This window comes from Vidua chalybeata, chromosome 18 (genome assembly GCF_026979565.1).
Source record: "Vidua chalybeata isolate OUT-0048 chromosome 18, bVidCha1 merged haplotype, whole genome shotgun sequence".
NCBI lineage: Eukaryota > Metazoa > Chordata > Aves > Passeriformes > Viduidae > Vidua > Vidua chalybeata.
This window is the reverse complement of record NC_071547.1, coordinates 13,409,255-13,425,240: the sequence shown is the minus strand read 5'-3', so window position 1 is coordinate 13,425,240 and position 15,986 is coordinate 13,409,255. Positions and strand designations below refer to the sequence as shown.

Here is a 15,986-nt window from a genome sequence, read left to right as displayed (position 1 = left end):
TTGTTGTTGTTGTTGTTTTTTATTTGTTTTTGTTTTTGTTTTTGTTTTTGTTTTTGTTTTTTGTTTTGGTTTTTTGTTGTTTGGTTTTTTTTTTTTTAGTTTGGATTGGGTTTTTTAGGTTAGGGGAGGGTTTTAAGCAATATTCAAGAGAATTGCTGGAGATATGGCCAGAAGTCTTCACATTTAACAGTAAAAATGTGTGATTTGGGTGTGACAAGATGCAGAGCTGGTCAAAGGCCCTGAGGAACTAGCCAGAACTGTCTCATCAGGGCCTAGGACTGGTACCAGTTGTGGCTGTGGATTAAAAAGCTTTCTAATAATGCTCAGCCCCTTCCTCCTCCTCCTCTTTCTCCTCCCCACCTTTAAAAAGGCCACAAAATTAAGGAAAAGTGGTTCCAAATAGCACAACTGCAAGAGAAGCCGCATTTCAATGCCAAGGTTTTGTTATTTTTGGGGGTCTTTGATCTGTCCCTCATTCCCCAGGTAAGAGGGAGACTCAGCAGCAATCCCAGAGCAGGCAGGAGCAGGAGGGCTGCCAACCCCCAGTCCTGGCTGTGTGAAGGGTTCCAGAGAGCAGCAGGAGGGCATTTCCAGCTGCACATCCACAGGATGTGATCCCATCATCCCAAACACAACTGGGGGGTGCCAATTTTAGCCAAATCCTCAGGAAATACAGGACAGAGCTCCTTCTACAGCCCCCCATCCAGAGCAGAGACCCCCAACCATAGCAGGGGGGATGGTTCAGACAAGGAAACCCAGGAAAATCAGGATGCTCAAGGGGAATGGAAAGGGATTTTGAAAGCTGTAGTCATTTTTGAGGCCCAGTAACCACCTGGGACCATTGGTGTGGTGACATGGTGACAGCTCCTTCTGCAGCCTGTCCAGAGCCAATACTGGAGCTCTGGATCAGGGAATCACAGAGTCCTTAAGGCTGGGAAACACTTTTAAGGTCATCCAGTCCAGCACTGCCAGGTCCACCACTAACCCAAGTCCCCAGGAGCCACATGGAGGGGCTGGAGCATGTCCAGGAAAGGGAACGGAGCTGGGAAGGGGCTGGAGCCCCAGGAGAGGCTGAGGCAGCTGGAAAGGGGCTCAGCCTGGAGAAAAGGAGGCTCAGGAGGGACCTTGTGGCTCTGCACCACTCCTGACAGGAGGGGACAGCCGGGGGGGTCAGGCTCTGCTCCAGGGAACAGGGACAGGAGGAGAGGGAACGGCCTCAGGCTGGGCCAGGGCAGGCTCAGGGTGGATTTTGGGAACATTTCTGCATGGAGAGGGTGCTGACGCCCTGGCACAGGGCAGGGTTGGAATCCCCATCCCTGGATGTGTAAAAGTGACTGAAATGAGACTGGCAGCAGTCTGAGTATCACTTGAAGCCATTTTATCAGACACCCTGGAGTTTCAGGTGGCTTTCTGCAAGCATCTATTAAAAATTACCCGATTTTACTGGTAATCTTCTTACTGATACTTCCCAGCTACTGGTTCTGCCCTGGAGAAGCCCAAAATCCCCAGGGCTGGACTCTGAACCCACCCTGACACCCCCAGCAGCACCCACAGCTCATCATGGTGCACACCCTAAGGAGAGGCACCCCAAAATCAGCAGTTATTCCACCCTCAACATTCCATGGGATGCACAGGCTGCTGTGGATCCAGCTGCTCTCACTTCCTCATGAGTGCAGCAGAACATTCCAGCCAAGCACTGTGGAATGCTGACTCTGTTTCCATTCTGCAGCGTTCAAACCAGAGCTCATTGCTGCGCTCATCACATCTGCCACTGGAATTCTACATCAATCTCACCACGAGTTCTGCACAAAATGGGGGAAAATCCTCTTTTCTGCTTAAAATAAAGCCTCTGTAGGCAAAAATTCTGGTTTTGGTATGAGACAGCAAGGTGGGATAAAAAGAGACTTATTTTAAAAATACACAATTTGGAGCATGTTTTCCCTCAAAAACAGTTTTCAGATTTTTTCTTTTTTTTTTTACAAAAAGCTTTTTTTCTTGCTTTAGTAGTCTCTGATAATGAAGAAAGGAAAATCTGGGAGTTGGCCCTGCCTCTGTTCATAGATTTGGACAGGATACTTAAGCCTTGACTGAGTTCCCCTGTTCTAAGGGAGAAAGGGATGTCATAATTCAGGTGGGAAAGGCTTTTTGAGCTGTTGGAGAAGTTCATATTTAAGCCTGACCCAGGATCAAACAACTGATTTGGCAAGAGCCTCCAGTGCTGGGTGAGCAGGGAATGACATTTCTCCAATGGAAACACCCAGGGGATGAAGCTGGGATCTGTTGTTTGTCCAGCAGCTGCTGCTGGCACCAAGCAGGCTGCCTTTGGAACCTGTCTGTTCATCCTCTGCTGGAAGCAGCTGTCCCTGCAATTAGCAGGGATTGAAACAATTAAAGGGAAAATGAGGATGGAGGCAGCACTTGCAGCACGGAGGTTCAGAGGGATGTGCAGGGTTAAGTACAGGGATGCTCCATCTGCCCTGTGGGGAACAGGGAAGGGCTGATTTTCCAAGCTGGCTGCCTTGATCAGCTCCTTCGTGCTCTGGCAGCACTTCTGTGCTGCCTGCTCCCTTTTCCTGGTGCTTTTGAGGGTCCTTTTCCCCAGTTCCACACCAGCAGGTTGACATTCCTGTGAAAATTACAGCAAGATTTCTGCCTCTGCTGCTGGAGCAGGACACCTGGCTGGATTCTGCTTGGTGCTTTCCATAAAAGAGGATAATTCCTTCCTCTGGGAAGGACCTCTGGAGGCTTCCTGGTCTGACCCTCACTCAAGGCAGGGTCATTTTCAAAGTCACTTGGGGTTGCTCAGGGTCTTGCCCAGTCGATGTCATATTCCAAGGATGGAGATTCCCAGAGTTCCTCTGGTTGATGGTGTTTAATTTCTCCATCCCCAATTTCCCCCCATTTTGCAGGAGATGCAGATTTCCTCATGGCACAACCACATCAGCAAGCCTGAGGACAAGGGGCAGACTGAAGAGGGACAATCCAAGATGTTCCTGTGCTCAGCAGATTCCCTGCACTGTCCCAAATCCAAGCTGGGTGTGAGCTGCAGGAAAGCAGGGATGGAATGTCCTGGGCACAGCACAGAGCCGTAGCCCTTTACCTTAGAAACATGAAATGATGGAATATCCTCAGCTGGAAGGGTCCCACCAGGATCTTCCTGTCCAGCCCCCAGCCCTGCCCAGACCCCCAACAACCCCACCCTGGGCATCCCTGGCAGCGCTGTCCAAAGGCTCCTGGAGCTCTGGCAGCCTCGGGGCCGTGCCCATTCCCTGGGGAGCCTGGGCAGTGCCAGCACCCTCTGGGGGAAGAACCTTTCCTGATCTCCAGCCTGAGCCTGCCCTGGCCCAGCTCCAGCTGTTCCCTGGGTGCTGTCCCTGTCCCAGAGCAGAGATGGGATCTGCCCCTTGGGAGGAGCTGGAGCTCCTGGGGAGCTCTGCCCTCAGTGTCCTCTGCTCCAGCTGAACATTCCAAGTGCCCTCAGCTGCTCCTCCCATGGCTTGTCCAAACTCTTTCCCATCCCTGTGTCCCTCCTTTGGATGCTTTCCCACACCTTTAGATCTTCCTGATATTGGGGCATCCAAAGCTGTCCCCAGGACTGGAGGTGAGGCCGCCCCAGCCCAGAGCAGCGCAGGACAATCCCCTCCCTTGACCAGCAGAGCCAGATGCCTTTGGAGAGCTCTATTTACCCAAAAGAATCACAGCTTCCACTTTGGGTCTTCTTGGAGAGAAAAGTGTGATGTCTAGGGGACAAATATTTCCCAGGTTGCAGAACAGCTGCTCTACCACGAGCTCCTGCAGCTCTGAAAATGGTAAAAACCCTCCTCTTTCATCCCTCAGGAAGTTCTGTTCCCATCAAACTCTGCCAGGCACTTTTCTGGGTTACAGAGGCTTCTGAGCTTATGGAAAGCTCATCCTAGATCTGCTTTTTTAGGCATCTCCATTCCTTTGAAATTCCCCAGCACATGGAGGCTGAAGCCCTAAATCAGTTGGCCCCAGAACAGCTCATTCCCAAGGTTCACATGGAAATTTGCAAGTCTTGTGATTTGGAATAAAAAGCCCTGGGATATCTGAGATCTTGGTCAACCCCTCCCTTGATTTTTTTCAGAAGAAATTGCCAGAAAATGCCCTCCTCACTTTAATTCCTGCATTGTCTGATGCAAGTTCAGAGTGGAACAAAATGGCTGGAAGTCCCTTTGCTCAAGGGCAAATTTATTTCCTGGCCAACATCTGGCTCCAGGCTCATCTTTCCTGCAATTTGCCAGTTGTTGGCATGAGGGTAAAAGAGAATTATTGAACTCTTTCTCTGCTTGGATCCAATTAGTCAAAGAAAAGTTGCTTGAGGTAAATGTGATGCACTCAGGAAAGATGCAAATGTTTGCTCTCTGCCAGGTCCTTCCTGCCACAGATCAGGGCAGGGGGTGACACTGAGGTGATGGGGACACAACCTGGCCTGAGGTCACCCACTCCAGAACCTTCTTTCCTTACACAAACACTTGGGGGGACAAAAGAAGAATAAGTAGGGATCAAACTCACCTAGGATGGCATGGAGTCACAGAATCATGGAATCTCCTGAGCTGGAACACACAGGATCACCCAGCCCAGCCCCTGTCCCTGCCCAGACCCCCAACAGCCCCACCCTGGGCATCCCTGGCAGCGCTCTCCAAAGGCTCCTGGAGCTCTGGCAGCCTCGGGGCCGTGCCCATTCCCTGGGGAGCCTGGGCAGTGCCAGCACCCTCTGGGAGAAGAGCCTTTCCCTGATCTCCAGCCTGAGCCTGCCCTGGCCCAGCTCCAGCCGTTCCCTGGGTGCTGTCCCTGTCCCAGAGCAGAGATGGGAGCTGCCCTCTGGAGGAGCTGCAGCTCCTGGGGAGCTCTGCCCTCAGTGTCCTCTGCTCCAGCTGAACATTCCAGGTGCCCTCAGCCTCAGATTCCCATCAAGAGCCTCCACCATCTTCACAGCCTCCTTTGAGTGCTCTCCAATAGCTTTAGATCTGTCCCATATTGTGGAACCCAAAACTGAAAGCTGCACTTTCTGGACCAGAATCCACTTTAGACATTAAATTCTACTCTTTCAAGAAAAATAGGTGACATTAATCCATTCCATGGATCCATTGAAAAGAAAGAAACCTGTTACCTAAATGTTATGTCCAACACAAAGACAGGGCCATGGGGCAGGGGGTCAGAAACACACAGGGACATCTCTGTCCCTCACTGTCAGGCAGAGTCATTTCCCACCCCCATCAACCCCTGTTATCCATGACTGTCCAGGGCTGGACCAACCCATGGACCTGTTAAACCCACGGACAGGCAGGTTCTGGGTCAGGAAGCATCTTGAAAGTTAAGGAACAAGTCCTCAAAGTCCTTTGGGTGTTACCTTTCCATCCCTTTTCCTGGCCCCAGATCCATCAGAATCCTTCACCTCCAGAAAAAGCCCTGGGAAAGGAAGAAGTTGAGGATCAAGGAGCAAACCCAGCCGGTGCTCAGGAGTGCAGGTGCACTCTGAGTGTTTTATAACTTCTTCCCGAGCCCTGCTCCCCATAATCAGATTATGAAACCTTCAGCTGAAGTTAATGCAAACAAACAGATCATGCGGAGAGCCATAAAAATAAAATATCATAATAAAACCCCTAAATCGAGAGCATCTCCTGTAAACAGAGCGCTGTAAACACAGTAATGTGTCTCTCTGCAATGATATTTGGTGAGGTATGGAAGGGCCCCAAGAGATGGCAGGAAAACACAGCTGTTCTCTCCTTGCAGGAGGTGAGGGAAGGCAGTACGGAGGTGAGGGATGGCTGCAGGGTCAGCACAGGCTCTGCTGCACTCCTGCAAAGGGAACAGGGATCCCCCTGGATGGCTCAGGCTGGAGGGAGCCCAGAGGGTCCCTGGTGGCTCCTCCGTGCTCCAGCAGGGCCATGCCAGAGCTCAGGGCACTGCAGGGTGTGCTCACAGCTCTGCAATGTCCCCAGGAGGAGACCCCACAGCCTCTCTGGGCTCTGCTCAGGGCTGGCACTGCCCAGGGCAGCAGTTCTGCCTCCTGGGCAGGGGCAGCTCCTGGGCTCAGGCCCTGCCCGGGGCTCTGGGGCCATCGCTGGGCCTGGAGCAGAGCCTGGGGCTGCTCTGCCCTCCTGCACACAGGGACAGACTGGGACAGACTGGGACACACAGACAGGGACAGACTGGGACAGACAGACTGGGACAGACAGGGACAGACTGGGACACAGAGGGACAGACAGGCAGGGGCAGCCAGGGACAGCCAGGGCTGAGGCCCCTCTCACTGGGGCTCCTCTCCAGGCTGAGCAGCCCCAGCTCCCTCAGCCTTTCCTGGGCACCGAGATGCTCCAGGCCCCTGCTCAGCTCCAGGAGCTCCTGTCCCTGCTGTGCTGAGGATCCAGAGCTGGGCACAGCACCCAGAGATGTCCCCAGGGCTGGGCACAGGGGCAGATCACCCCTGACCTGCTGGGAATGCTCTTCCTGATGCCCCCAGGATCCCGTTGGGCCCCAGGTCACTCTCGCTGTCCCCAGGTCCTTCCTCACAGAGCTGCTCCAGCAGGTGCCCCCAGCCTGTGCTGGTTGTTCCTCCCCAGGTGCAGGACCTGCCTTTCCCTCTTCTCTCCTTCCAGACAGTTCTTCTGGGGGAAGGGGAAAATTATCGTGAAATTCAGGTGCTTCTGCTGGGCAGCAAACACAGCTCTGGGGTGCAACCTGCTTCAACCCTGTGCGAGTGAATTCCTTGGAAATTCCACCCAGAAATCCCACATTTGGGCTGTGGAGGTGATGCCAAAGGGTTCCTGGCACTGAGAGGTGGAGCCCAGGAGAATCCCAGAAGGCTCTGGCTGTGATGTCACAGGGTTCCTGGCACTGGGAAGAGGAGCTCAGGAGAATTCCAGAGGCTGTGGAGCTGATGAGGGCAGAAGTTGCTCTGACCCTCAGCCCTCCCCTGTGACAGACTCAGTTCCCCCTGGAATGGCAGATCCAAGCCCAGAGATCCAATTAGGAGTGATTTTCACCTCCTTTTGCTTTACTGGGGTAACTCCCTGTCATCAGGGAATTGTCTCTGGGAAGAGAGGAAAGCTGCTGTGCGTTCTTGGAGACTCCCAGGTATTTCTCCATAGTTTTGTCTGCTGAGCACACCTGAAGCAGCCGAATCTTGCTCCTGCTCTCGCCCTGGGCAGGTGCTGACCCTGATGTGTCACATCCCTGGGAAATGCCATTGAAAATGACCTGCAGCTGCTCCTGGTGGCATCGTGGCAATGATGCCACACCTGGCAGGTGACAGAGGCAGCAGGGAGGACTCAAAGAGCTTCTGGAGACAATTTGTGGTTAAAAAAAAAAAAAAAAAAAAAAAAGGTTTCCTGTTCTGAAATGTGGAATCCTGGGAATTCTCACCAAAAATGGGGCAAACATCTCTTTCCTGCATCCTTGTGTTCTCACTCCCAGCTTTAGGGGCTTTGGGAGCCCTTCTGTCACTGTTCTGCTCCAGAACTGTCCCCTTGACGAGGCTGGACACAGAGAGTGGCACTCAGAGAGTGGCAGAGCCGTGGGAGGGGATTCTCAATCCCTGGGAGTGTCCAGGGCCAGGCTGGACGGTGATTGAAGCAACCTGGGGTAGTGGAAGGTGTCCCTGCCTGTGGAATAAGATGGGATTTAAGGTCCCTTCCAGCCCAGCTCAGCCAGGAATTTTATGAATCTGCGATTTAGTGCCTCCCAGCTCAGCAGAATTTCCCCATCTCTGTAACAGCAGAGCTGAAATCTTCAGCTAAAGGGCAGCTCACATATCCTACACCAGGGAATCATCTCCATCATCCTCCCAAGGAAAAATGGCTCGGGACTGCTCCTTCCCTTCCTTTCTCTATTCCCTGAGGAGCTCTGTTCTGTGAGGAACCTTGAAATGATTGGCTCCTGCCAAAGCCTTTAGCAGAAAAATGGGACTTTTCTAATCAAGACCCAGCAAATATGCAAATTGCAGAGACAAAATGCTGATAAGAACAACAAAAATAATTCTGCCAATAATTATCACATTGAGCTTTGCTGCTTCTTATTAAAATCTTACACTTTTCAAAAGAAATTTCTATTTGGACACATGAAAAAATTAAAATATTGCTTGTAAACTGTACCTGAAAAATATTTCATGACCCCTGGGTATCTCTTTAGGGTCTGTAAGAGACAGAGAAGGAGTTGTAGGAGTTTGTAGCAGCAAAATCTTCGCAAGACATGAAGAGGGAGCAGAAATAATTGAGGTCTGGAGAGGCTGAATGCAGAAATGATTAAAAGAGATACTTATGGATAACGACTCAAGATGGAATATAATCACTTTCTTGGAGGGCATGGAGAACAAAAAGATGGGATTTGTTTAGATTTGCACATTGGGGCGTAATTAGAAGTAATAGGATTAAATTTCTGCATGGAAAATAATCTGATTATCAGGAATCACTTGGAAATGAACTGTGGTCTGCAAAGGGTTAACTGGGGCTTCAAGCTCCATCCTCCCCCTCCCTCCAGGCACATTCCTGGCTGGGGCATTTCCAGCAGGTCCTTCTGTGGGGTATGCCCCCGGGAAGAGCTGCTCCAGGCTTCCTCTTTGGAAGTGTAGCTTAAATTAATCTTTTTTAATAGGAATTTATTTTTTCCAGAATTTTAATTATTTCATTTTCTCAGGGAAAGTGAGGTTTATTGGGATTCTTGCTCCACAATCTTTCAGAGCCCAAAACTTCCTCAGAGAGGGCTGTCCCAGGAGTGGGGTCCAGGAAAAGGAGAGGCTCGAAGCTCACTCAGGGGAACCAGGGGTGAACCTCACTTAGGGTGAGGATGACGATGCAGAATTTGGGGAGGTGGGGGAGAATTCCCAGTGAGATAAGTCCCTGACTCGTGGACATGTTTCCATGAGCAGGTGGATGTGAGCAGTTTCTCCTCCTGGAAGACCTTGTGGAAGAGGGAAAGGCACAGTGAAATGTAATGGTCTCATTAAAGTGCTGAGTGATTTTTATTCACCTCAGAATGATGTTCTTCCTGAAAGACACGATTATTTCCAGGACCTCAGGCAACTCCAGATGAAGAGATGTCTGAATCCATAATAAGCTGGGAAGGCTTTTCTTCCAAGCATTTGTCCAGCCTGACAGCAGAGCAAGAGCTCAGCGTTTGGGATGCTTTAGTCAAGGAAAATGCACCAAATGCAGCCAAAAAGAGGGAAAAGTGGATACTGGATATCAGGTTTTTTAGGGTGAATCCATGGGAAGGGTGGCACAGGGCACTGGTGGAGTTATGAAAGCCATGGGAATGTGGCACTTGGGGCATGGGGCAGTGGTGGCCTGGGCACTTTTAGGTTTGATGATTTTGGAGAGCTTTTCCAACCTGAACGGTCTGGGGACTCCAGGAGCAGCCGGGTGCATCCTGTAGCTCCCACACCCCAACTGGGAAGGTCTCTGGATTGCACCAGGCTCCTCTGGAGCAGGCAGGGGGAGGAGGAAGAGGAGAAGAAGGAAAATGAGGAGGAGAAGGAAAAGGAAGAAGGAGGAGAAGGAAAAAAAGGAAGAAGGAGGAGAAGGAAAAAGAGGAAGAGGAGGAGGGAGGTTTGATCCCAAGATCTCTCCCTGTTCCCACACTGGGATGTCCCCAGCTCACACCTCTGCCCCTGTGATCCTGGCAGGGCTCAGAAGCCCCCAGCGTAGGAATGGACATGAGGAATTCTGCTCCTGAGGAGCTGAATCCAAACCCCTGAGGGTCCAGGACTGTGGGCACAGCACCATTTCCCTGGATCCCTGGGGCATTCCTTACTGTGGGACCTGCCTCCCACCGGGATCACCAAATCTCTCCTTGCCCCTGGAGCCCTCCCGCCCTCCTGAGCAGATCCCAGCAGCGTTCCTGGCCTGCCTGGAGCTGTAAAGCTGCAGCTTTATGGCAGCAGCTGCTCCTTTACAGCCCCTGCTAAATCCTGGGCTGCTCCCAAACCACTCCCGGGCAAAGTCTTTCCTTAGGGGATGGGAAAAACCACCCAAGGTCGTCTGTCTGCTGCAATCACATCAGCTTCGTCCTGCTCCTAATGAGCCAGGCTCAGCTCTGGAATCACTCTGGGCAAGGCATTTTCCTTAGGCTTTGGATCACTGCATTTCCTCCAACCTCCCCGGGCTTTTCCCAGCCTTTTGGAAGGTCAGGGCTGGATCGATGAGGCCCCGGCTCTCCCTGGGGAAGGCGAGATGCACAGGAGCTGTTGGGACACTTGTGTGGCAACAAGAGCATCATAAATTAATAATAATGGCACTAACAGGCTGCATAATTGGAATTTGGGAGCATTTTGAGCTCCTGGATTTCAACAGGAAATGTGAAGCTAAACAAGAATGTCCACCGAGGAATATTTTGGTGTTCAGGAATAAGCAGGTCCCAGTGTTTGGTGCTCAGAGCCAGATGTGACTCCAGCCCTACTGTAAGGAACAGACAACAATAGTAAAAGGTCTGGAAAGGAAAATAAATCATTTTTTCCATGCCAAGAAGATTTCTTCCCTACAGTCTGAGAAGCCCCAGAGCTGCTTCTCCCATGGAAACCACATCGCAATTTTAGCATCATAAATTATGACTCACTAAAACAAAATTATTGTTGTTTTTTCTCAATTTCAGGTGTTTGTCCACAGTGAGGGGGTCCCATATTTTATGGAATCACTATCCCAGAGCATGGATTTTGCTTGCTTGGAGCAATGAGAGAAAACAAACAGTGGGATTTACCTTCTCCTCTGGGGATTCAGTTTTAACTCCTTGCACCACGTTGGAAATGTTCTGTTGAATCTTATCACTAATGGTTTTTGATCTATTGTTTCACCTTTTATTTTAATTCAAAGCAATTTTTAAAATATATTTTGGAGGTTCTCCTGGCATATTCCTGAAATTAATCACATCCCTATCCAACTCTTCTCCTCTGAGACAAGAAAAATCAAATGAAACTTTCCTGGGTGAAGAGCCATCATGAGAATTTGATATTTAGTACTTAGTCATTGTCCCACTAAGGAGAAAACCTTCATTATTACCCCAAATTCATATTTTTATATAGTAGGATGGAAAATCGCACTTCCAGTCTTTTTTTTTTTTTTTTTTTTTTTTTGTAACACTGGGTGAGGTTTAGGGACAATTTTATATCCCTTTCTAATATAATTGGCCTGTTTTGTCACCTGTGTCACGTCCCCAAAGTGACACCAAATTTCAGGGACCAATCAGAAATGGAATTTTGTTTTTATATACTGAGTGCCACCAGTAAGCAGAGAAACCCACACACTGAAATTCTGGGATCTGTAGGGCCATTTCTCCCAGGAATTCCACCCCAAAACCATGGCCAGATCCTGGAGAACATCCAAATTTCCCACATTTTCCACCAACCAGAAAAATCCCTGTGAACCAACACAGCTGGCTGAATTCCACTCCTGAGTGCGGCTCTTCCATCCTGAACATTTGCTCATCCATAAAACCCAAATCAACAACAACAACAACAACCACAAAAATTAAGGATGAGGAAGAATCAATGTAAGAGTGCCATCTGGTGACATTTGCCATGGACCAGCCACAGCTTTTCCTGCAGTGCAGTGGGAAAAAAACAAGGAGAAGAGAGGTCACTCTACAGGAGTTTTCCCAAACTGATCCATTTTCCCAACAAAAACCAAACAGGAGACTCCAACTTGGTGGCTGAGGGCTAAAAATCCGGCCCCAAATGTGCAAACCGAGGTGCAAAGTTTAATACTCATAGCCGTGCAAATGGACTCATTGTCTTTGCAAATGGATAGTTAGGAATGTTGGAGTGGGATTGGGATAATTAGGGACCATTGGACATGGGGTTGGGAGAACTGTGCCCACAGACCTGCCCTGCTGGGCTGGAGCAGGCTGAAAAGCTGTGACTGGGTCCTCCCTTGATGTATTTAAATATTAGCATCTCATGTTTATGCAAATTCCTGCCATGCTTCAATGATTGGAATCACAATGGTGACGACTTGAACATGATCTGATGTCAGGTCTGACGTGGAATGGCTCTTCTTCTCCAAAAGAGGTTAATTCCTATCACCCCTTGAATCCAGTTTTCTATTGGGAATCTGCTCCCTCTAAGAAAACAGAAGTCCAGGATGAGTTCTGGGGAGAAGTTGCTTGGAGTTGTTTATTTTTCATGGATATTTCCACATTGTCTCCACCTGCAGGAACGCACAAGACCTTTCTTATTTTTAAAGGCTTTGAGTGGGGTTTTGGCTCTGCTTTGGCTTTGAGAGCCCCAGAAGCCATCCTGCCTGCTAAAAATAAAGATCAGTCTCAAATTTAGGGATAAATAACAACCCCCTTCAAGAAATCTGGGAAAAACACACCAATGAACGACTTTTGGGGAGGATTGTTCGCATATCCCTACTCTTTCAGAAAGATCCACAGGAGCACACAGTGCTGTGCTCCCTGGGAAGTTTGGGTGTTTTGCACTTCCCAAACCAATCTCCAGTGTGGGTGGGAGTGGGAATGATTCAGGGATCATTCCCAAGATGCTTTTTAAGGTTCAGGAGGGTTGGAAATTTGTTGGAAAAGGCAGAGCTGTCCCACAGTAGCTCTGAGGTTGGCTTTGGGCTGGAACAGCTGCAGGGCAAGGGAAAGGCTCTGCTGGGAGCCCAGCTCAGGTTGTTGCCTCTTTCTTTAATTAATGTGGGGTTTGGAGCAAGTCCAAACCCAAGCTATCCCAACCCCTAAAGGACAGGGGCATTAAAAGTGCCACAGGAACAGCTTACAGTCACTGGGCTGTCCATAAATAATAAAAGGAGAACCTTAATCAAACTGGAAATGGTCCTGGGGCAGGCCAAGGAGCAAATGCCAGTGTCCCTGAGGTGCCCCCCAGGTGTGGCTGTGCCAGAGTGCAGCTCCCATTCCCAAATCTGAGATAAGGTGCCAGCAGAAGACAAAACTTACCTGAAATGAGCTGCTCCAGGAATGTGCTTCACTCATTCCATGGACCAGGAGATAGTTTAGCAGCCTCTGCCTTCTCCTGCACACTCAGGGAACAGGCTGGGCCTCCTGCTCTCAGCACTGCCAAATTCAAAGGGATTGATGGAAAATTCCATTTTATCAGGGTCCTGCCAGGTTTTGAATCTACTCAGCAGCTCTAGGAGTTGAAGTCAACTCTGCCAGTCCCTTCCCAGGCCCCAGAAGTTGCTAAAAGTGCTCCCAGGTGCCTGCTCCTCCCTGAGCTGCAAGTTCCAGCAGGATCCTGTAACCATCTCCCCTCTGCCAGGCACTCATGGATCTGGGACATCCTCAGGTTTGCTCTTCCCAGCCATGGAACAACAATTCTTAACAAGAATTCCAGCAAACAGCAGTTTTCCACTGAAAGGAGCCTCATCTTCCAACCAAGGATGGAGACATTGGGGTACTTCTGCTACAAGAGAGCCCCATTCCCAGGAATTTGTGTGGCCTCATCCCAAACCAACCTCCGTTATCCCCTTCCAGCGTCACCTCCCATTCTTCACAGAATCCTAACAGGGATCCTGGCTCTTATGCCTGGCCATTTTCCTCTGGACTAACTCAGTCTTTCCACCCCGAAGTTTTGTTAAAGATTATCCCATGGTCTCCAAGCTCAAATGGATTCCTGTCATTACAGGGAATTTGGGGCACAGAGATCAGCAAAATATGACCTCAATTTAAGTCCATCATTTTCTGCTCCTCGAATTGCTCAGCTGGAATAAATATCATTACTCAGACCTGGGAGAGTGTCTGATGGAGGATTTTGCATCACAGACCTGGAGTGGAAGAAATGCAGCTAAAAATCCTCCCTGTCTGACAGGAACTGGGGAAAAATGGAAGCAGAATCCCCAGAGGTCCAGTGGAGACCCTGAAGAGCTGAAAGTCGACCTTTTTTCCTTTCTGTTCAAGAAGAAATTTCATGGTTGGCCTGAAAAATGGCACCAACAAAAGAAGAAAAGGGTTTACTTCATGAGAGAAAGAACAAAACAGTGCCAGGCCAACCAACCCCCCTAAAAATAGTTCCACATTAACCTGAATGTAAATATTTTTTTCAGGTTCATTTAGTTGTGTTTGGCCAGCAAAGTGTAAAGACACAACATTTTTCCTGCTTTTTATATAGGATTTTATATAAGAATGGGGAGGGAGTGAACAACTTGGTCACAAAATTGGGATGCAAAGAGGAAGGAAAGAATCCCACTGGTAGGGTTCTGATGAAGTTGTGTAAAAGGCACCACCTGGATTGCAGTGGACAGCAGAGCCATGGACAGCAAGGACTGGAGAGGGGAGAAAAGAAACAGGCGTTCAGTGGTGAATTTGGAACAAAATTGTTGAGCAAGGCTGAGTTTGCAGAGGGAATCTCCTGAGCTGGAGGGACCCACAGATCATCCAGTCCCACCCCTGTCCCTGCCCAGACCCCCAACAACCCCACCCTGGGCATCCCTGGCAGCGCTGTCCAAAGGCTCCTGGAGCTCTGGCAGCCTCGGGGCCGTGCCCATTCCCTGGGGAGCCTGGGCAGTGCCAGCACCCTCTGGGGGAAGAACCTTTCCCTGATCTCCAGCCTGACCTGCCCTGGCCCAGCTCCAGCCATTCCCTGGGTGCTGTCCCTGTCCCAGAGCAGAGATGGGAGCTGCCCCTCAGGAGGAGCTGCAGCCCCTGAGGAGCTCTGCCCTCAGTGTCCTCTGCTCCAGCTGAACATTCCAGGTACCCTCACCTTTCCCCACCTTTGTATCCCTCCTAGGATGCTCCCTAATACCTTTACATCCTTCTTCTGCCTCAAACTGCCCCAGGGACTCGAGGTGAGGGTGGAGTGAGCACTCAAACACGGGCGGGGAATGAGAAGAGCACGGGGAGATGTGGCAGAGGAGGGTTTGGAAAGTGCTGAGATGAAAGGGGAGGTGACCCCTGCAGAGTGTGCAGGGAAAAATGTCACAGCCTGTTTGTGTCTGCAGAGCAGGGAGGGGACAGGGGACAGGGGACAGAGGAGAGAGAGGAGGGAGGAGCCCTTGGCATTTGTATTACAGGAAAGGGTCAACGGGAACCAGCTGGAAATGCAGCATCTCCACAGCATCCCTGATTTCCAATCGCCAGCAGAGCTGTGAAATCCAGCTCCTACATTCTCCTTGTGAAGGTTTTGGTCTCCTCCAAAGACAGGGACAAAGAGGTCAAGGGTGGAGGAGGCATTTTGTGAGAAATGTTCTCTCAATAATAACTGCTTTAACCTGGGTTTAAGTTTGTTTGTGTGAGCTCATTGTGGTGGGCACTGGGTGACCTCAGCCTGAGAGCTTTTGGGAAAGCAGCTCCCAGAGATAAACCCATCACTTTTGACACTGGAATGTTCAGGACCCTGAACATTTGATTTGATCTTTAACAGATATCCTGCATTTTATATTTACTGCATCAACCAACTCAGTGCCACTCAATATTTGTTGGTCTACATCAAGTTTGCTCCCAGGCAGAGGGGAGGATTTAGTTTGAAACACAGGAGGAAAGTCTGGGAAAAATAATTTTGTGGCATAATCTTCCCTTGGAACAGGCTGTAACTGCTTCCAGCCATACACATCCACCTGATCCCATCATTTTTCATCATGGATTGTGAGAGTGAGAGGGAGATGTGCAGTTGGAGGGCTGGGAACTTCCTTTTTTATTGTAATAAGTTCCTCTGAAGTGTCTCAAGAACTTGTCCATAAACGTGATGGATTTCCTGGGAGAGTGTCTGCTGCACTGAAAATCATCCCCAGCTTGGGGAGGTCCTGCTAATTCCTCTCGGAGCAGATGTGGTGGAGTCTGCAGGCCTGGCTGTACATCACTGCTCTGGGGACTTTTGGCAGAGCTGGGAGCTTGATGAAGCATGTAAATGGACTTTTTGCAAGATCCCATTTTCATCCATCACTTTGGAACAGGGACGTGCTAGAAAAGCACTCCCTGGGAGGGGGGAGTTGCTGTTGGATCTGTCCTGGAATGGGATAAGCGAGGTCTTTGGGCCAGGGGCTGGCTGGGATCTCATTCCAGGCTGGGAGCACAGCACCTGG

General features: G+C 50.0%; 1 long non-coding RNA gene across 1 annotated transcript; it reads right to left on the bottom strand.

The window, feature by feature from the left end:
• Positions 1–4,201: 4,201 nt before the first annotated feature.
• On the bottom strand, positions 4,202–6,790 carry LOC128797230 (uncharacterized). The gene is made up of 2 exons (XR_008434060.1): positions 6,451–6,790; positions 4,202–5,430 (listed from the first exon to the last, which is right to left on the bottom strand). It is a non-coding gene; the product is annotated as an uncharacterized LOC128797230 (long non-coding RNA).
• Between the last annotated feature and the right edge of the window lie 9,196 nt (positions 6,791–15,986).